The sequence below is a fragment of the Leuresthes tenuis genome, unplaced genomic scaffold (genome assembly GCF_036924035.1).
Source record: "Leuresthes tenuis unplaced genomic scaffold, fLeuTen1.0.hap1 SCAF_6, whole genome shotgun sequence".
Classification (NCBI taxonomy): Eukaryota; Metazoa; Chordata; class Actinopteri; order Atheriniformes; family Atherinopsidae; genus Leuresthes; species Leuresthes tenuis.
The window spans coordinates 30,305,989-30,327,882 of NW_027325360.1; the positions used below are offsets into that span (position 1 = coordinate 30,305,989).

The window sequence follows — 21,894 nt, forward strand, 5'->3', positions numbered from 1 at the left end:
TTCGGCTGCAAAAAGGTGTGACTGTTCGACTAAAGTTTGTAAAAAGTGGGTAAGACAAGGTGCGAATGCCTGACAATGTATGATCAAAAGCGGGAGCGGAGGTGTTCAGCTGCAAGAAGGTCTACATGTCCATCAATAATTGCTAGAAAACATGAAAGAAACTTTTCGAAAATCAAACCGCACATGAGCATAAGTGGGATAGGAGGTGTTCAGCTGCAAGGTGTGAATGTCCACCCATAATTCCTGAAAAATGGGCAAAAAAAAGGTGTGAATGCCCAACCATACATCATCAAAAGCAGGAGTGGAAGTGTTCGGCTACAAGAAGGTGTGAACGTCCAACCAAAATATGTAAAAAGAAGTTAAGAAAAGGTTCGAATATCCAACCAAACATAATCAAAAGCGGGAGCAGAGCTGTTCGACTGCAAGTAGGTGTGAATGTCAGATCATAATTTGCAAAAAGCTGATGAGAAAGGGTGAGAATGCCCGACTATACATCATCAAATGCGGGAGCGGAGTTGTTCGGCTGTGAGTAGGTGTGAATCTCCGACCATAATTGCTGAAAAATGTGTTAGAAAAGGTAAAAATGCCGGTCCATACATCATCAAAGGCGAGAGAGGTTGTGTTCGGCTGCAAGTAGGTGTGAATGTCCAGCCATAATTACTCACAAACGGGTAAGAAAAGGTAGTAGCCAGACCATATATGATCAAAACAGGGAGCGGAGGTGGTTCAGCTGCAAGAAGGTTTGAATGTCAAACTAAAGTTCAAATATATTAACAAAAGTGGGAGGAGAGGTCTTCGGATGAGAGTGGTTGAAAATTTCCAACCATAATGTATAAAATGCGGTGAAAAAAAAGGTGTGATAGAACACTAAAAGGTGGAGCGGAAGTGTTCGGCTGCAAGAAGGTGTGAATGTCCGACTATATTTGGTGAAAAGCAGGTGAAGCAAGGTCTGAATGCCCAACCTTACATCATCAAAAGCAAGATCAGAGTTGTTTGGCTGCAAGAAGGCCATAGTTTGCCAAAAGCGGGTAAGGTGCGAATGTCCGACTAAATATCAACAAAATTTGGGGCGGAGGTCTTCGGATGCAAGTGGGTGTGAATATCCCACCATACAAGTATGGTGGAGAGGAAGATGTGAATAGCCGACCATAGTTTGGAAAAAGCGGGTAAGAAAAGGTTGGAATGCCCGAACATACACCATCAAAAGAGGGAGCGGAGGTGTTCCGCTGTACGAAGGTGTGAATGGCCGACCACACTTGGTAAAAAGCGGGTAAGAAAAGGTTAAAATACCCGACTGTACACAATCAATAGCGGGAGCGGATGTGTTCGGCTACAAGAAGATGTGACAGTCCGACCATGGTTTGTAAAAAGCGGGAGCAGAGGTGTTCCGCTGTAAGACGGTGTGAATGTCCGACCATAGTTGGTAAAAAGCGGGTAAGAGAAGGTTAAAATACCCGACTGTACACAATCAATAGCGGGAGCGGAGTTGTTCGGCTACAAGAAGGTGTGAAAGTCCGACCATAATTGCTGAAGAATGTGTTAGAAAAGGTAAGAATGCTGGACCATACATCATCAAAAGCGGGAGAGGTGGTGTTCGGCTGCAAAAAGGTGTGACTGTTCGACTAAAGTTTGTAAAAAGTGGGTAAGACAAGGTGCGAATGCCTGACAATGTATGATCAAAAGCGGGAGCGGAGGTGTTCAGCTGCAAGAAGGTCTACATGTCCATCAATAATTGCTAGAAAACATGAAAGAAACTTTTCGAAAATCAAACCGCACATGAGCATAAGTGGGATAGGAGGTGTTCAGCTGCAAGGTGTGAATGTCCACCCATAATTCCTGAAAAATGGGCAAAAAAAAGGTGTGAATGCCCAACCATACATCATCAAAAGCAGGAGTGGAAGTGTTCGGCTACAAGAAGGTGTGAACGTCCAACCAAAATATGTAAAAAGAAGTTAAGAAAAGGTTCGAATATCCAACCAAACATAATCAAAAGCGGGAGCAGAGCTGTTCGACTGCAAGTAGGTGTGAATGTCAGATCATAATTTGCAAAAAGCTGATGAGAAAGGGTGAGAATGCCCGACTATACATCATCAAATGCGGGAGCGGAGTTGTTCGGCTGTGAGTAGGTGTGAATCTCCGACCATAATTGCTGAAAAATGTGTTAGAAAAGGTAAAAATGCCGGTCCATACATCATCAAAGGCGAGAGAGGTTGTGTTCGGCTGCAAGTAGGTGTGAATGTCCAGCCATAATTACTCACAAACGGGTAAGAAAAGGTAGTAGCCAGACCATATATGATCAAAACAGGGAGCGGAGGTGGTTCAGCTGCAAGAAGGTTTGAATGTCAAACTAAAGTTCAAATATATTAACAAAAGTGGGAGGAGAGGTCTTCGGATGAGAGTGGTTGAAAATTTCCAACCATAATGTATAAAATGCGGTGAAAAAAAAGGTGTGATAGAACACTAAAAGGTGGAGCGGAAGTGTTCGGCTGCAAGAAGGTGTGAATGTCCGACTATATTTGGTGAAAAGCAGGTGAAGCAAGGTCTGAATGCCCAACCTTACATCATCAAAAGCAAGATCAGAGTTGTTTGGCTGCAAGAAGGCCATAGTTTGCCAAAAGCGGGTAAGGTGCGAATGTCCGACTAAATATCAACAAAATTTGGGGCGGAGGTCTTCGGATGCAAGTGGGTGTGAATATCCCACCATACAAGTATGGTGGAGAGGAAGCTGTGAATAGCCGACCATAGTTTGGAAAAAGCGGGTAAGAAAAGGTTGGAATGCCCGAACATACACCATCAAAAGAGGGAGCGGAGGTGTTCCGCTGTACGAAGGTGTGAATGGCCGACCACACTTGGTAAAAAGCGGGTAAGAAAAGGTTAAAATACCCGACTGTACACAATCAATAGCGGGAGCGGATGTGTTCGGCTACAAGAAGATGTGACAGTCCGACCATGGTTTGTAAAAAGCGGGTAAGAAAAGGTGCGAATGTCCGACAATGTATGATCAAAAGAGAGAGCAGAGGTTTTCGGATACACGAAAGTTTGAATGTCCTACCATAGTTTGTAAATAGCGGGTAAGAAAAGGTTCGAATGCCCGACTATACACCATAAAAAGCGGGAGCGGAGGTGTTCCGCTGTAAGACGGTGTGAATGTCCGACCATAGTTGGTAAAAAGCGGGTAAGAAAAGGTTAAAATACCCGACTGAACAAAATCAATAGCGGGAGCGGAGTTGTTCGGCTACAAGAAGGTCTGAAAGTCCGACCATGGTTTGTAAAAAGCAATTAAGAAAAGGTTCGAATATCCAACCAAACATATTCAAAAGCGGGAGCAGAGCTGTTCGACTGCAAGTAGGTGTGAATGTCCAGCCATAATTACTCACAAACGGGGGAAGAAAGGGTAGTATTGCCAGACCATACATGATCAAAACAGGGAGCGGAGGTTCAGCTGCAAGGTGTGAATGTCTGACTATAGTTTGTAAAAAGCGGGTAAGACAAGGTGCGAATGCCCGACAATGTATGATCAAAAGAGAGAGCGGAGGTGTTCGGCTGCAAGGTCTGAATGTCCAACCATCATTTGTAATAACCGGGTAAGAAAAGGCTCGAAAGCCCGACTATACATCATCAAAAGCGGGAGCGGAGGTGTTCAGCTGCAAGAAGGTGTGAATGTTCGACTAAAGTTTGTAAAAAGCTGGTAAGACAAGGAGCGATGTCCCGACATTGTATGATCAAAAGCGGGAGCGGAGGTGTCCAGCTGTGAGTAGGTGTGAATGTCCGACCATAATTGCTGAAAAATGTGTTAGAAAAGGTAAGAATACTGGACCATACATCATCAAAAGCGGGAGAGGTGGTGTTCAGCTGCAAGAAGGTGTGAAAGTCCGACAATGGTTTGTAAAAAGCGGGTAATAAAAGGTTCGAATGCCCGAATATACATCATCAAAAGCGGAAGCGGAGGTGTTCGGATGCAAGAAGGTGTGAACGTCCAACCAAAATATGTAAAAAGAAGTTAAGAAAAGGTTCGAATATCCAACCAAACATAATCAAAAGCGGGAGCAGAGCTGTTCGACTGCAAGTAGGTGTGAATGTCAGATAATAATTTGCAAAAAGCTGATGAGAAAGGGTGAGAATGCCCGACTATACATCATTAAATGCGGGAGCGGAGTTGTTCGGCTGTGAGTAGGTGTGAATCTCCGACCATAATTGCTGAAAAATGTGTTAGAAAAGGTAAAAATGCCGGTCCATACATCATCAAAAGCGAGAGAGGTTGTGTTCGGCTGCAAGTAGGTGTGAATGTCCAGCCATAATTACTCACAAACGGGTAAGAAAAGGTAGTATTGCCAGACCATATATGATCAAAACAGGGAGCGGAGGTGGTTCAGCTGCAAGAAGGTTTGAATGTCAAACTAAAGTTCAAATATATTAACAAAAGCGGGAGGAGAGGTCTTTGGATGAAAGTGGTTGAAAATTTCCAACCATAATGTATAAAATGCGGTGAAAAAAAAGGTGTGATAGAACACTAAAAGGTGGAGCGGAAGTGTTCGGCTGCAAGAAGGTGTGAATGTCCGACTATATTTGGTGAAAAGCAGGTGAAGCAAGGTCTGAATACCCAACCTTACATCATCAAAAGCAAGATCAGAGTTGTTCGGCTGCAAGAAGGCCATAGTTTGCCAAAAGCGGGTAAGGTGCGAATGTCCGACTAAATATCAACAAAATTTGGGGCGGAGGTTTTCGGATGCAAGTGGGTGTGAATATCCCACCATACAAGTATGGTGGAGAGGAAGCTGTGAATAGCCGACCATAGTTTGGAAAAAGCGGGTAAGAAAAGGTTTGAATGCCCGAACATACACCATCAAAAGAGGGAGCGGAGGTGTTCCGCTGTACGAAGGTGTGAATGTCCGACCATACTTGGTAAAAAGCGGGTAAGAAAAGGTTAAAATACCCGACTGTACACAATCAATAGCGGGAGCGGATGTGTTCGGCTACAAGGTGTGACAGTCCGACCATGGTTTGTAAAAAGCGGGTAAGAAAAGGTGCGAATGTCCGACAATGTATGATCAAAAGAGAGAGCGGAGGTTTTCGGATACACGAAGGTTTGAATATCCTACCATAGTTTGTAAATAGCGGGTAAGAAAAGGTTCGAATGCCCGACTATACACCATAAAAAGCGGGAGCGGAGGTGTTCCGCTGTAAGACGGTGTGAATGTCCGACCATAGTTGGTAAAAAGCGGGTAAGAAAAGTTAAAATACCCGACTGTACACAATCAATAGCGGGAGCGGAGTTGTTCGGCTACAAGAAGGTGTGAAAGTCCGACCATGGTTTGTAAAAAGCGGGTAAGAAAAGGTTTGAATGCCCGAACATACACCATCAAAAGAGGGAGCGGAGGTGTTCCGCTGTACGAAGGTGTGAATGTCCGACCATACTTGGTAAAAAGCGGGTAAGAAAAGGTTAAAATTCCCGACTGTACACAATCAATAGCGGGAGCGGATGTGTTCGGTTACAAGAAGGTGTGACAGTCCGACCATGGTTTGTAAAAAGCGGGTAAGAAAAGGTGCGAATGTCCGACAATGTATGATCAAAAGAGAGAGCGGAGTTTTTGGATACACGAAGGTTTGAATGTCGTACCATAGTTTGTAAATAGCGGGTAAGAAAAGGTTCGAATGCCCGACTATACACCATAAAAAGCGGGAGTGGAGGTGTTCCGCTGTAAGACGGTGTGAATGTCCGACCATAGTTGGTAAAAAGCGGGTAAGAAAAGGTTAAAATACCCGACTGTACACAATCAAAAGCGGGAGCGGAGTTGTTCGGCTACAAGAAGGTGTGAAAGTCCGACCATGGTTTGTAAAAAGCAGTTAAGAAAAGGTTCGAATATCCAAACCAAACATAATCAAAAGCGGTAGCAGAGCAGTTCGACTGCAAGTAGGTGTGAATGTCCAGCCATAATTACTCACAAACGTAGGAAGAAAAGGTAGTATTGCCAGACCATACATGATCAAAACAGGGAGCGGAGGTTCAGCTGCAAGGTGTGAATGTCTGACTATAGTTTGTAAAAAGCGGGTAAGACAAGGTGCGAATGCCCAACAATGTATGATCAAAAGAGAGAGCGGAGGTGTTCGGCTGCAAGGTCTGAATGTCCAACCATAATTTGTAAAAACCGGGTAAGAAAAGGCTCGAAAGCCCGACTATACATCATCAAAAGCGGGAGCGGAGGTGTTCAGCTGCAAGAAGGTGTGAATGTTCGACTAAAGTTTGTAAAAAGCTGGTAAGACAAGGAGCGATGTCCCGACATTGTATGATCAAAAGCGGGAGCGGAGGTGTCCAGCTGTGAGTAGGTGTGATTGTCCGACCATAATTGCTGAAAAATGTGTTAGAAAAGGTAAGAATACTGGACCATACATCATCAAAAGCGGGAGAGGTGGTGTTCGGCTGCAAGAAGGTGTGAAAGTCCGACAATGGTTTGTAAAAAGCGGGTAATAAAAGATTCGAATGCCCGAATATACATCATCAAAAGCGGAAGCGGAGGTGTTCGGATGCAAGAAGGTGTGAACGTCCAACCAAAGTTTGTAAAAAGCAGTGAAAAGCGAGAAAAAGCATTTCGTGAGTTCCGCATGATTTGGGATTTTGCTTATAAAATGCATTACTTCACTCAAACTATGTTAAAACTGATTTGTCCTTCATATTTACCATGTCTAGAAATATTTAAACAAAAAAACAACGTTGTACTTTGCAGTAAAAGAAAGAGCAAATCTAAAGTTTCAGGAATCCGAGTATAAGCCTGCTTTCATGAGTTCTGCACGATTTCGGATTTTGCTATAAAATGAATTGCTTTGCTCAAACCAAGTTAAAACTGCTTTGTCCTTCCATATTCATCAATGTCTAGATCGACTTCAACAAAGAAAAACATTGGACTTTGCAGTAGAAGAAGTTGAAATCCATCTACACATTGATAAATATGAAGGACAAAGCAGTTCCCACTTGCCCATAAGAAAATAAGCTTATTCTCGGATTCCTGATCCTGATTTCTGATCCTTCGCTCTTTCTTCTACTGCAAAATACAATGTTGTTCTTTGTTGAAGTCGATCTAGACATTGATAAATATGAAGGAAAAAGCAGTTTTAACTTGGTTTGAGTGAATGAATTCATTTTATACATAAAATCCGAAATCGTGCAGAACTCATGAAAATAAGCTTATTCTCGGATTCCTAAAACTTTTGATTGGCTCTTTCTTTTACTGCAAAGTACAACGTTGTTTTTTTGTTTAAATCTTTCGAGACATTGATAAATATGAAGGTAAAAGCCGTTTTAACATAGTTTGAGTGAAGGAATTGATTTTATAGATAAAATCCCAAATCATGCAGAACTCCTCAAAAGGGGCGTATGGCTTAATCACAAGTGTGGTTCTTTCTCATTCAGGGTAGTATGAGGAAGTTTATGCTTGAAATATATGTAGAAATGGGTACATATGAAGGACAAAGCAGTGTTAACTTAGAGTGAAGGAATTCATTTTATACATAAAATCCCAAATCATGCAGAACGTATGAAAAGAAGCTTATTCTCGGATTCCTGATCCTTCAGTTTTGCTCTTTCTTCTACTGCAAAATACAATGTTGTTCTTTGTTGAAGTCGATCTAGACATTGATAAATATGAAGGAAAAAGCAGTTTTAACTTGGTTTGAGTGAATGAATTCATTTTATACATAAAATCCGAAATCGTGCAGAACTCATGAAAATAAGCTTATTCTCGGATTCCTAAAACTTTTGATTTGCTCTTTCTTTTATTGCAAAGTACAACGTTGTTTTTTTGTTTAAATCTATCGAGACATTGATAAATATGAAGGTAAAAGCCGTTTTAACATAGTTTGAGTGAAGGAATTAATTTTATAGATAAAATCCCAAATCATGCAGAACTCCTCAAAAGGGAGGTATGGCTTAATCACAAGTGTGGCTCTTTCTCATTCAGGGTAATATGAGGAAGTTTATGCTTGAAATATATGTAGAAATGGGTACATATGAAGGACAAAGCAGTGTTAACTTAGTTTGCGTGAAGAAATTCATTTTATACATAAAATCCGAAATCGTGCAGAACTCATGAAAATAAGCTTATTCTCGGATTCCTAAAACTTTTGATTTGCACTTTCTTTTACTGCAAAGTACAACGTTGTTTTTTGTTGAAATCTATCTAGACATTGATAAATACCAGCCAAAACTCTGCTGCCGCTTTTGATAATTTATGGTTGGGCATTCTTACCTTTTCTTACCCGCTTTTTACAAATTATGATCTTACATTCACACCTACTTGCAGTCGAACACCTTCTCATCCACTTATGATCATGTGCGGTTGGGCTTTAGCACCTTTTCTTACCCATTTTTCAGTAATTATGGGTGGGCATTCAGACCTTCTTGCAGCCGAAAACCTCCGCTCCTCTTTTGATCATACATTGTTGGGCATTCACACCTTGTCTTACCCGCTTTTTACAAACTTTAGTCGGACATTCAAACCTTCTTGCAGCTGAACCACCTCCGCTCCCTGTTTTGATCATATATGGTCTGGCAATAGTACCTTTTCTTACCCATTTGTGAGTAATTATGGCTGGACATTCACACCTTCTTGCAGCTGAACACCTCCTCTCCTGCTAATGATCATGTAAGGTTTGATATTCGAAAATTTTCTTTCATGTTTTAAAGCAATTATTAATGGACATTCACACCTACTTGCAGCCGAACACCACCTCTCCCGCTTTTGATGATGTATGGACAGGCATTCTTACCTTTTCTAACACATTTTTCAGCAATTATGGTTGGAGAATCACACCTACTCACAGCCGAACAACTCCGCTACCGCATTTGATGGTGTATAGTCGGGATTTCTCACCCTTTCTCATCAGCTTTTTGCAAATTATTCTCTGACATTCACACCTACTTGCAGTCGAACACCTTCTCATCCGCTTTTGATTATGTTTGGTTAGATATTCGAACCTTTTCTTAACTGCTTTTTTACAAACTTTGGTCGGACGTTCACACCTTCTTGCAGCCGAACACCTACGCTTCCGGTTTTGATAGTGTATTTTCGGGCATACGAACCTTTTCTTACCCGCTTTTTACAAACCATGGTCGGACATTCACACCTTCTCTTAGCTGAACAACTCCGCTCCCTCTTTTGATTGTGTACAGTCGGGTATTTTAACCTTTTCTTACCCGCTTTTTACCAACTATGATCGGACATTCACACCGTCTTACAGCCGAACACCTCCGCTCCCTCTTTTGATGGTGTATGTTCGGGCATTCGAACCTTTTCTTACCCGCTTTTTACAAACCAGGATCGGACTTTCACACCTTTTAGTAGCCGAAAAACTCCGCTCCCGCTATTGATTGTGTACAGTCGGGTATTTTAACCTTTTCTTACCGCTTTTTACCAACTATTGTCGGACATTCACACCGTCTTAGAGCGGAACACCTCCTCTCCCGCTTATGATCATGTACGGTTTGATGTTCGAAAATTTACTTTCTTGTTTTAAAGCAATTATTGATGGACATTCAAACCTTCTTTTTGATGGTGTATAGTCGGGCTTTCAAGCCTTTTCTTCCCGGTTTTTACAAACCATGGTCGGACTTTCACACCTTCTTGTAGCCGAACAACTCCGCTCCCGCTATTGATTGTGTACAGTCGGGTATTTTAACCTTTTCTTACCCGCTTTTAACCAACTATGGTCGGACATTCACACCGTCTTACAGCGGAACACCTCTGCTCCCGCTTTTGATGGTGTATAGTCGGGCATTAGAACCTTTTCTTACCCGCTTTTTACAAACTATGGTGGGACATTCAAACCTTCTTATATCCGAAAACCTCCGCTCTCTCTTTTGATCATACATTGTCGGACATTCGCACCTTTTCTTACCCGCTTTTTACAAACCATGGTCGGACTTTAGCACCTTCTTGTAGCCGAACACATCCGCTCCCGCTATTGATTGTGTACAGTCGGGTATTTTAACCTTTTCTTACCCGCTTCTTACCAACTATGGTCGGACATTCACACCTTCGTACAGCGGAACACCTCCGCTCCCTCTTTTGATGGTGTATGTTCGGGTATTCAAACCTTTTCTTACCCGCTTTTTCCAAACTATGGTCGGCTATTCACAGCTTCCTCTCCACCATACTTGTATGGTTGGATATTCACACCCACTTGCATCCGAAGACCTCTGCCCCAAATTTTGTTGATATTTAGTATGACATTCGCACCTTACCCGCTTTTGGCAAACTATGGCCTTCTTGCAGCCAAACACCTCTGATCTCGCTTTTGATGATGTAAGGTTGGGCATTCAGACCTTGCTTCACCTGCTTTTCACCAAATATAGTCGGACATTCACACCTTCTTGCAGCCGAACACTTCCGCTCCACCTTTTAGTGTTCTATCACACCTTTTTTTCACCGCATTTTATACATTATGGTCGGAAATTTTCAACCACTCTCATCCGAAGACCTCTCCTCCCGCTTTCTTTAATATATTTTAACTTTAGTCGGACATTCAAACCTTCTTGCAGCTGAACCACCTCCGCTCCCTGTTTTGATCATATATGGTCTGGCAATACTACCTTTTCTTACCCGTTTGTGAGTAATTATGGCTGGACATTCACACCTACTTGCAGCCGAACACAACCTCTCTCACTTTTGATGATGTATGGACCGGCATTTTTACCTTTTCTAACACATTTTTCAGCAATTATGGTCGGAGATTCACATCTAATCACAGCCGAACAACTCCGCTCCCGCCTTTGATGATGTATAGTCGGGCATTCTCACCCTTTCTCATCAGCTTTTTGCAAATTATGATCTGACATTCACACCTACTTGCAGTCGAAAAGCTCTGCTCCCGCTTTTGATTATGTATGGTTGGATATTCGAACCTTTTCTTAACTGCTTTTTACATATTTTGGTTGGACGTTCACACCTTCTTGTAGCCGAACACTTCCACTCCTGCTTTTGATGATGTATGGTTGGGCATTCACACCTTTTTTTTGCCCATTTTTCAGGAATTATGGGTGGACATTCACACCTTGCAGCTGAACACCTCCTATCCCACTTATGATCATGTGTGGTTTGATTTTCGAAAAGTTTATTTCATGTTTTCTAGCAATTATTGATGGACATGTAGACCTTCTTGCAGCTGAACACCTCCGCTCCCGCTTATGATCATACATTGTCAGGCATTCGCACCTTGTCTTACCCACTTTTTACAAACTTTAGTCGAACAGTCACACCTACTTGCAGCCGAACACAACCTCTCTCGCTCAATGATGATGTATGGACCGGCATTCTTACCTTTTCTAACACATTTTTCAGCAATTATGGTCGGAGATTCACACCTACTCACAGCCGAACAACTCCGCTCCCGCATTTGATGGTGTATAGTCGGGCATTCTCACCCTATCTCATCAGCTTTTTGCAAATTATGATCTGACATTCACACCTACTTGCCGTCGAAAAGCTCTGCTCCCGCTTTTGATTATGTTTGGTTGGATATTCGAACCTTTTCTTAACTGCTTTTTACAAACTTTGGTTGGACGTTCACACCTTCTTGTAGCCGAACACATGCACTCCTGCTTTTGATGATGTATGGTTGGGCATTCGCACCTTTTTTTTACCCATTTTTCAGGTATTATGGGTGGACATTCACACCTTCTTGCAGCTGAACACCTCCTCTCCCACTTATGATCATGTGTGGTTTGATTTTCGAAAATTTTCTTTCATGTTTTCTAGCAATTATTGATGGACATTTAGACCTTCTTGCAGCTGAACACCACCTCTCCCGATTTTGATGATGTATGGACCGGCATTTTTACCTTTTCTAACACATTTTTCAGCAATTATGGTTGGAGATTCACACCTACTCACAGCCAAATAACTCCGCTACCGCATTTGATGGTGTATAGTCGGGCATTCTCACCCTTTCTCATCAGCTTTTTGCAAATTATGATCTGACATTCACACCTACTTCCAGTCGAACTGCTCTGCTCCCGCTTTTGATTATGTTTGGTTAGATATTTGAACCTTTTCTTAACTGCTTTTTACAAACTTTGGTCGGACGTTCACAATATCTTGCAGCCGAACACCTCCGCTTCCGCTTTTGATGGTGTATATTCGGGCATACGAACCTTTTCTTACCCGCTTTTTACAAACCAAGGTCGGACTTTCACACCTTCTCTTTGCTGAACAACTCCGCTCCCTCTTTTGATTGTGTACAGTCGGGTAATTTAACCTTTTCTTACCCGCTTTTTACCATCTATGGTCGGACATTCACACCGTCTTACAGCGGAACACCTCCGCTCCCTCTTTTGATGATGTATGGTTAGGCATTCGCACCTTTTCTTACCCATTTTTCAGTAATTATGGGTAGACATTCACACCTTCTTGCAGCTGAACACCTCCTCTCCCGCTTATGATCATGTGCAGTTTGATATTCAAAAATTTTCTTTCATGTTTTCTAGCAATTATTGATGGACATTCAGACCGTCTTGCAGCTGAACACCTCCGCTCCCACTTTTGATGGTGTATAGTCGGGCTTTCGAGCCTTTTCCTCCCCGGTTTTTACAAATTATGGTTGGACATTCAGACCTTCTTGCAGCCGAAAACCTCCACTCCCTCTTTTGATCATACATTGTCAGGCATTCGCACCTTTTCTTACCCGCTTTTTACAAACCATGGTCGGACTTTCACACCTTTTAGTAGCCGAACTAATCCGCTCCCGCTATTGATTGTGTACAGTCGGGTATTTTAACCTTTTCTTACCCGCTTTTTACCAACTATGGTTGGACATTCACACCTTCTTACAGCAGAACACCTCCGCTCCCTGTTTTGATTATGTAAGGTTTGACATTCGCACCTTCTCTCACTCGCCTTTTACTATGGTCGGCCATTCACAGCTTCCTCTCCACCATACTTGTATGGTGGGATATTCACACCCACCTGCATCCGAAGACCTCTGCCCCCACTTTTGTTGATATTTAGTCGGTCATTCGCACCTTACCCGCTTTTGGCAAACTATGGCCTTCTTGCAGCCAAACACCTCTGATCTCGCTTTTGATTATGTAAGGTTGGGCATTCAGACCTTGCTTCACCTGCTTTTCACCAAATATAGTCGGACATTCACACCCACTTGCATCCGAAGACCTCCGCCCCAAATTTTGTTGATATTTAGTCGGACATTCGCACCTTACCCGCTTTTGGCAAACTATGGCCTTCTTGCAGCCAAACACCTCTGATCTCGCTTTTGATGATGTAAGGTTGGGCATTCAGACCTTGCTTCACCTGCTTTTCACCAAATATAGTCGGACATTCACACCTTCTTGCAGCCGAACACTTCCGCTCCACCTTTTAGTGTTCTATCACACCTTTTTTTCACCGCATTTTATACATTATGGTTGGAAATTTTCAACCACTCTCATCCGAAGACCTCTCCTCCCGCTTTTGTTAATATATTTGAACTTTAGTCGGACATTCAAACCTTCTTGCAGCTGAACCACCTCCGCTCCCTGTTTTGATCATATATGGTCTGGCAATACTACCTTTTCTTACCCGTTTGTGAGTAATTATGGCTGGACATTCACACCTACTTGCAGCCGAACACAACCTCTCTCGCTTTTGATGATGTATGGACCGGCATTCTTACCTTTTCTAACACATTTTTCAGCAATTATGGTCGGAGATTCACACCTACTCACAGCCGAACAACTCCGCTCCCGCATTTGATGGTGTATAGTCGGGCATTCTCACCCTTTCTCATCAGCTTTTTCCAAATTATGATCTGACATTCACCCCTATTTGCAGTCGAACAGCTCTGCTCCCACTTTTGATTATGTATGGTTGGATATTCGAACCTTTTCTTAACTGCTTTTTACAAACTTTGGTTGGACGTTCACACCTTCTTGTAGCCGAACACATGCACTCCTGCTTTTGATGATGTATGGTTGGGCATTCGCACCTTTTTTTTACCCATTTTTCAGGTATTATGGGTGGACATTCACACCTTCTTGCAGCTGAACACCTCCTCTCCCACTTATGATCATGTGTGGTTTGATTTTCGAAAATTTTCTTTCATGTTTTCTAGCAATTATTGATGGACATTTAGACCTTCTTGCAGCTGAACACCACCTCTCCCGATTTTGATTATGTATGGACCGGCATTTTTACCTTTTCTAACACATTTTTCAGCAATTATGGTTGGAGATTCACACCTACTCACAGCCGAACAACTCCGCTACCGTATTTGATGGTGTATAGTCGGGCATTCTCACCCTTTCTCATCAGCTTTTTGCAAATTATGATCTGACATTCACACCTACTTCCAGTCGAACAGCTCTGCTCCCGCTTTTGATTATGTTTGGTTAGATATTCGAACCTTTTCTTAACTGCTTTTTACAAACTTTGGTCGGACGTTCACAATATCTTGCTTGCAGCCGAACACCTCCGCTTCCGCTTTTGATGGTGTATATTCGGGCATACGAACCTTTTCTTACCCGCTTTTTACAAACCAAGGTCGGACTTTCACACCTTCTCTTAGCTGAACAACTCCGCTCCCTCTTTTGATTGTGTACAGTCGGGTAATTTAACCTTTTCTTACCCGCTTTTTACCATCTATGGTCGGACATTCACACCGTCTTACAGCGGAACACCTCTGCTCCCTCTTTTGATGATGTATGGTTAGGCATTCGCACCTTTTCTTACCCATTTTTCAGTAATTATGGGTAGACATTCACACCTTCTTGCAGCTGAACACCTCCTCTCCCGCTTATGATCATGTGCAGTTTGATATTCGAAGATTTTCTTTCATGTTTTCTAGCAATTATTGATGGACATTCCGACCGTCTTGCAGCTGAACACCTCCGCTCCCACTTTTGATGGTGTATAGTTGGGCTTTCGAGCCTTTTCTTCCCCGGTTTTTACAAATTATGGTTGGACATTCAGACCTTCTTGCAGCCGAAAACCTCCACTCCCTCTTTTGATCATACATTGTCGGGCATTCGCACCTTTTCTTACCCGCTTTTTACAAACCATGGTCGGACTTTCACACCTTTTAGTAGCCGAACAACTCCGCTCCCGCTATTGATTGTGTACAGTCGGGTATTTTAACCTTTTCTTACCCGCTTTTTACCAACTATGGTTGGACATTCACACCTTCTTACAGCAGAACACCTCCGCTCCCTGTTTTGATTATGTATGGTTTGACATTCGCACCTTCTCTCACCCGCCTTTTACTATGGTCGGCCATTCACAGCTTCCTCTCCACCATACTTGTATGGTGGGATATTCACACCCACTTCCATCCGAAGACCTCCGCCCCCACTTTTGTTGATATTTAGTCGGTCATTCGCACCTTACCCGCTTTTGGCAAACTATGGCCTTCTTGCAGCCGAACACCTCTGATCTCGCTTTTGATGATGTAAGGTTGGGCATTCAGACCTTGCTTCACCTGCTTTTCACCAAATATAGTCGGACATTCACACCTTCTTGCAGCCAAACGCTTCCGCTTTTAGTGTTCTATGAGGCATTCACATATTTTTTTTCACCGTATTTTATAGATTATGGTTGGAAATTCTCACCCACTCTCATCCGAAGACCTCTCCTCCCGCTTTTGTTAATATATAGTCGGGCATTCGAACCTTTTCTTACCCGCTTTTTACAAATTATGGTCGAACATTCACTCCTACTTGCAGCTGAATACTTCCGCTCCACCTTTTAGGTATGTATGGTTGGCATTTGCACCTCTTTTTATACTGATTGCTGAAGATTAAGTTGTTCTTTCTCAAACTACAAATTTTTTTTAATTGTTGAAACTTGATTTGAAGTGGATAAATAAGGAGGACAAACAGTTTTAAGTCAGGCTGATAGAAGGAATTAATTTTATAGCAAAATCTGTATTTCGTCATATGTCGAGAGATGCTTATTGCTGAAGAAGTTCTTTCTCATTCTACAAAGTACAACGTTGTTTATCGTTGAAACTTGATTAGACATGAATAAATATGAAGGACAAAGCAGTCTTAACTTGGTTTGAGTTAATGAATTCGTTTTATAGGAGAATCCGAATTCGTGCATAACTCATAAAATAGAGCTTATTTTCGGATTCCTGAAGAATGAGTCTGGTTCTTTCTCATAATACAAAGTTTGTTGTTTATTGTTGAAACTTCATCAGAAGTGAAGAAATAAATGAATGCCTATCAACAAATGTGGGATCTAAACTCTAGTGCTTCCTCTAAAATAATTTCCTTTCTCAATTTAGAAATGTGTGTGTGTAAGTCACAACACCCGTGACACCAAAACGGCTTTCTTTTCTCTACACTCTGCACTATGAGCACACACACCAAATCAGAAAGGCTTTTTTCTCTCTTTTCTACATTATGGACTGTGGGGACACAAAACCGCTCTCTCTTTTTTTTTTTTTTATCGTGTGCCAGGGCGTTGTCTCACGTATTAGATTATGCTTAAGATACGAATGGGTTTATCAGTCACATCAGAATCCATACATACTGATCCTCCCGTAATAAAATGGTCGGATCTTATCAAACACACTTTGTTTCGTGTGACAATCAAGTCAGCGAAACAGCGTATACACGTCAAGACACTGAATCAAGTTTGCCACAAGAACTCATAAGTTTGGCAGTATTGCTCTGCCGTCAGCAATCATACACCCATTTTATTTTCGTGAGACATGTGCAAGCACCTGTTCATCTACTGTTCTATCACTATGAATTAGTGATCTATTATCAATAAGGATACTTCTACAACTACTATCAAAGTATGTCCAGACTTCTTATGTTGTCAGTTGCTATATATGAATAAGTGGGTAGCTACTGACAAGCATTAAGCATGTCACACAACCCTAACATATAACATTTCAGGACACACCACACAGTTAACAACCACAGTGAAGCGTGTCAAAGCCCAAACATGTAACATTCAACAGGACACTTACACAACACATTCAAATCAAACAGTCAGACAACATACAAGAACATATACCCCAGCCGGCATTGCTCCCTGCCTATTTTCGTACAGCACACTATGTGTGCGCACACCTTTATTCACAAACTCTTCAACTTATACTCTTTTACCGAAGCTGCTACAGCTCGATTGGCCGAATACCCTTTGATCCTATTTCGGTGAATTTGACATCTGCCTTACATATAACAGATTAGCGGTTTAGCAGTTTTAATTTAGTTTGAGTGAAGGAATTCATTTTATAGCAAAATCCGAAATCGTGAAGAACTCATGAAAGTAAGCTTATTCTCGGATTCCTGAAACTTTAGATTTGCTCTTTCTTTTACTGCAAAGTACAACGTTGTTTTTTTTGTTTAAATCTTTCTAGACATGGTAAATATTAAGGACAAAGCAGTTTTCACATAGTTTGAGTGAAGGAATTCATTTTATAGATAAAATCCCAAGAGTCTGCTGAGAAAAGAGAGTGAATGCGAAGTAGACTTTAACACGGCTATGGGAGCGAGCCGAGTGTGGGCTAACCGGGAGAATTGCTTGAAAGAAACGCGACACCGAATGAGCGATCAGAACAAAGCCTCAATACGGGATTCTCGTGGTGTTTTTGTTGCTGCCTTGTCTTTTGCACAGAGTAAAAGACAAGGCAGCCATCGAATAGGGCCCGATTGTTCCTGGTTGGTCAGCCGAGGAGCAAGGGGGGGGGGGGGAGCAAGCGTCTCAACCAAGCAAAGCTCACCATGGGGAAGGTGGCTATGCCAACTAGCCTGATGCCCTGCTCCCGCAGTGACGGATAATTGTACTCTGGTTTCTCTTCATAACGTACAAGTCTTTCGCCTTTTACTAAAGATTTCTGTGGAGAGCAGCACTAATGAGTTGTTTCTATTTTTGGCAGGCTTTACCTTTGCGGGTGAAGCCCTTTCTGTCTGTGCAAAAGAAATCTTCTTACTGTGCAGAGTGACTTCTCTGAGTAGAGTCGCCTTACTTGTTGCGACTGTGCCGATGTTCGAAGCTGGAGTGCAAAGTTGTTGCTTGAATGGTGCTTGCTGGAGCGTGCGGGAGTGCAAAGTTATACCATTTAAAAGGGCTGAAGAGTGCTCAGTGCAGCGGGTGGGCGACACTCTGGCCACCTTGAAAACCGAGGTTACATCCACTAGCAGGGGCAGCCCAAGTTCTGCCGCAAGTGTGGTGAGCATGGGCACCTGGTTGAGGCTTGTACCAAGGTGTTATGTGGGAAGAGCAGAGAAATTGGGCAAACTTTTGGAGAGTGTCCAAATGGCAGGAAATGTAATCTCTGTGGAGAATTAAATCACCTCTTCAGAGATTGCCCTAAATCTTTTGCCAACAAATTAAAGACGGTAAAGCCACAGTCAAGCCAACAAAGAGAAGGACCAAAGGTGGCAGTTGGTGAACAAAGTGAAGAGGTTGACCCAATAAATTCAAACTTCCCGCCAAAAGCTTGGATTGGAAGTGAGGAGCAAAAAGGGGAGGGGTCTGTAGAGGCCTCACCACTCAGTGTTGAAGTCTGTGAGAATTCACAGGCAGAGGGTGGAGCTACGCTAAATGAGGAGGAAGAGCAGACAGGTGAGTCTAGTGAAGATACTCACCTCCCCGAAGGTCAACAGCCGAAGAGGACGGCATCTGAGCCTCTGATTCCCCAGTGGTATCAGAGAAGAGGGGAAGGGTTAGGTCCCTTTCAGACAGTTCTTCAGTGGAAGAACCTAGAGTCTTCCCCTCCGACTCACCAAATGAGGTCTCCTTTTTAACTTCAGCTCTGCAATCAACCCCCAGGGACTCAAAGTTAAATGCAACATTGCGTCAGAGGCCAACACCGAGAGTCCGAAAAGGAAATATAGATCACCCTACTCACTTTTCACCTAAAGAAATGAAGGAAGAGCTAGTTTCCCAAGAAATAACCTGTGTGTAATTTGTTTTGATAACTTAGAAAAACGAAAATGACATACCTACTTTCCTTTATGCTTTTAATGGTTCTCACCTTCTCAACACTAAATGTGAGAAGTGTGAAATCAAAGACAAGAGCCCAGAGTATTTTATCCTTCTTAGACTCCATAAAATCAGATGTGTTTTTAATACAAGAATGTGGACTACCTTTTTTAAAAAACCATAGACAATGGGAGGAAATGTGGCCCCATTTATCGATATGGAGTGGCTCAAATCAAAATAAAAATGATGGTGTGGCCATTCTAATTAAAAATCCGCATGTTCTGGTGAAAGGTAGCACAGTGGTGAGAGACGGACGGGCACTTTTAGCACACTTGAATTTTATGGGGCAAGACTTTAACCTCTTAAATATTTATGGTTTCAATGGAAAAAATGAAAGGTATGACCTTTTAGAAGATATACAGCTTTACATGCTAGGGCAAGTACCTTTAGTTGTAGGAGGGGGTTTTAACTGTATCTTGAGCAGGAAAGATAGAAAAAGAGCAGGGGTAGATTTTAAAGTGGATAAGACTTCGATTTTACTTCAGGGCATATGCAGGGATTTTAAGCTTACTGACTGTTTTAAAACCATGCATCCCAGAGAGGAGGGCTTCACCTGGTTTAGTCATGATGGCACCAGAGCCTCTCGCATTGATTATTTCTTTACTAGAGATTGCCCACCCACTGATGTTAGATTAACCCCTGTTTTCTTTTCAGACCACCTTATGCTCTCCTGCACCCTTTCACCCCCTTCTGGTGTGACGGTAGGAAGTGGTCTGTGGAAACTCAACTGTTCCCTGTTGGAGGATGAAATCATAGTCAGTCAGTACAGGGAATGTTATAAAGAGTGGCAGACCCTTCAAGACCTCTACGAAACACATGCACAATGGTGGGAAATGGTGAAGGAAACGACCCAGACTTTTTTTAAACAGCAAGGTAAACGTAAAAAAAGGAAAGAGAATAGATGTATGATGGGACTACATAAACGCTTACAGCGCTACTTTAAACTAAATCAGTGTGGCATAGACTTTAAAGAAGAAATCAAAGATGTCAAAAAGGAAATGTCAGTTTCAGCAGAAATAAAGAGTAAAGGAATTTTTGTAAGAAGCAGGGAGCAGGAAATTGAGGAAGGTGAAAAATAAAGAAAGTTATAAATAAAAAGGAGTGTATTCAAAATCTAAAAAGAGAAGATGGGTTTTTAACAAAATCCACACAAGAGATGATTGAAACTGTACATACCTTTTATAGTAACATGTACAAAGAGAAACCAGTGCACTTGGAAACATCGGCAGAAATCTTAAAATTCGTTGACAAAACCGTAAAAGAGAATGCACACTTGACACAGAATTTTACTGCTTTAGAGTTAAAAAAATGCCTAACAGGTTTTAAGAGAAGTCGAGCTCCGGGTTTAGACGGGCTTCCTGCAGAATTCTATCTGACCTATTGGGACCTTTTATCATCAGACATTTTAGATGTTTTTAAAGATTTTGAAAAACTCGACCGACTGCCTGACAGTTTTAGAGTGGGAATAGTGACTCTACTTTATAAAAAAAATGATAAGACTGAACTAAAGAATTGGAGGCCCATCACACTTTTAAACTTTGACTGTAAACTTTTTAGCAAGGTTTTAGCGACACGGATGTCCTCTGTTTTAGAGGAGGTAATTCACCCAGACCAAACTTGTGCCATCTCAGGGAGACAACTCACCGACAGCCTCGTACTGATTCGAGACATCATTGATTACGCTAGAGACAGAAACACCCGGCTTGTCATCTTAAATTTAGACTTTGAAAAAGCATTTGATCGGGTCTCGCATCAATATCTCTTTCAGGTGTTGCAGCCATCGAAAAGGGCCCGATTGTTCCTACTTGGTGAGCTTTGCTTGGTTGAGACGCTTGCCCCCCCCCCCCCCTGCTCCTCGGCTGACCAAGTAGAAACAATCTATTCGATGGCTGCCTTGTCTTTTACTCTGTGCAAAAGACAAGGCAGCCACAAACACCACGGGAACACCGTATTGAGGCTTTGTTCTGACCACTCATTCGGTGTCGCGTTTCTTTCAAGCAATTCTCCCGGTTAGCCCGCACTCGGCTCGCTCCCAGAGCCGTGTTAAAGTCCACTTCGCATTCACTCTCTTTTCTCAGCAGATTAAAAGAAAGTTTCATCTTGGGCTCCCTGAAACTTCCATCCTGCACCGCTGTTTGCTTTTTCACAAGAGCAGAGGAGAGCGCACCGTTCCCAGCGGCACTGCAGTACCGGGTCGAGGCTTGGAGTGAACGGAGCAAGCTTCTTTTTCAACTCCTATTCTTAAAAATCCATTTAATATGTTGTCCTCGTATAGAGGACATATTAAACTGATAAGAACAGATACTACACTTGATCTTAGCCAAAAGGCCGAGAAGCGATAACTGTCCACTGTTTCAGGTCCGAGGGCCCTTGCTGGCACAATGCGCACTTGTAGCAATGTTCTTTTTATGGCCATAGGTGGCCAGAGTGTCACGTTGCACCTCCGCCCACCCGCTGCACTGAGCACTCTTCAGCCCTTTTAAATGGTATAACTTTGCACTCCCGCATGCTCCAGCAAGCACCATTCAAGCAACAACTTTGCACTCCAGCTTCGAACATCGGCACAGTCGCAACAAGTAAGGCGACTCTACTCAGAGAAGTCACTCTGCAAAGTAGCAAGATTTCTTTTGCACAGACAGAAAGGGCTTCACCCGCAAAGGTAAAGCCTGCCAATAATAGAAACAACTCATTAGTGCTGCTCTCCACGGAAGTCTTTAGTAAAAGGCGAAAGACTTGTATGTTATGAAGAGAAACCAGAGTACAATTATCCGTCACTGCGGGAGCAGGGCATCAGGCTAGTTGGTATAGCCACCTTCCCCATGGTGAACGTTGCTTGGTTGAAACGCCCCCCCCCCCTTGCTCCTCGGCTGACCAAGTAGGAACAATCGGGCCCTATTCGATGGCTGCCTTGTCTTTT

General features: G+C 42.6%; 3 non-coding genes across 3 annotated transcripts; 1 reads left to right on the forward strand and 2 right to left on the reverse strand.

The window, feature by feature from the left end:
* The first annotated feature begins 17,772 nt into the window (after positions 1 to 17,772).
* On the forward strand, positions 17,773 to 17,886 carry LOC140310634 (U5 spliceosomal RNA). Its single transcript, XR_011916686.1, has one exon. It is a non-coding gene; the product is annotated as a U5 spliceosomal RNA (small nuclear RNA).
* Positions 17,887 to 21,133: 3,247 nt separating this feature from the next.
* Positions 21,134 to 21,317, reverse strand: LOC140310410 (U2 spliceosomal RNA). Its single transcript, XR_011916484.1, has one exon. It is a non-coding gene; the product is annotated as a U2 spliceosomal RNA (small nuclear RNA).
* A 308-nt stretch (positions 21,318 to 21,625) lies between these two features.
* Positions 21,626 to 21,739, reverse strand: LOC140310555 (U5 spliceosomal RNA). The gene has a single exon (XR_011916613.1). It is a non-coding gene; the product is annotated as a U5 spliceosomal RNA (small nuclear RNA).
* Positions 21,740 to 21,894: the final 155 nt, after the last annotated feature.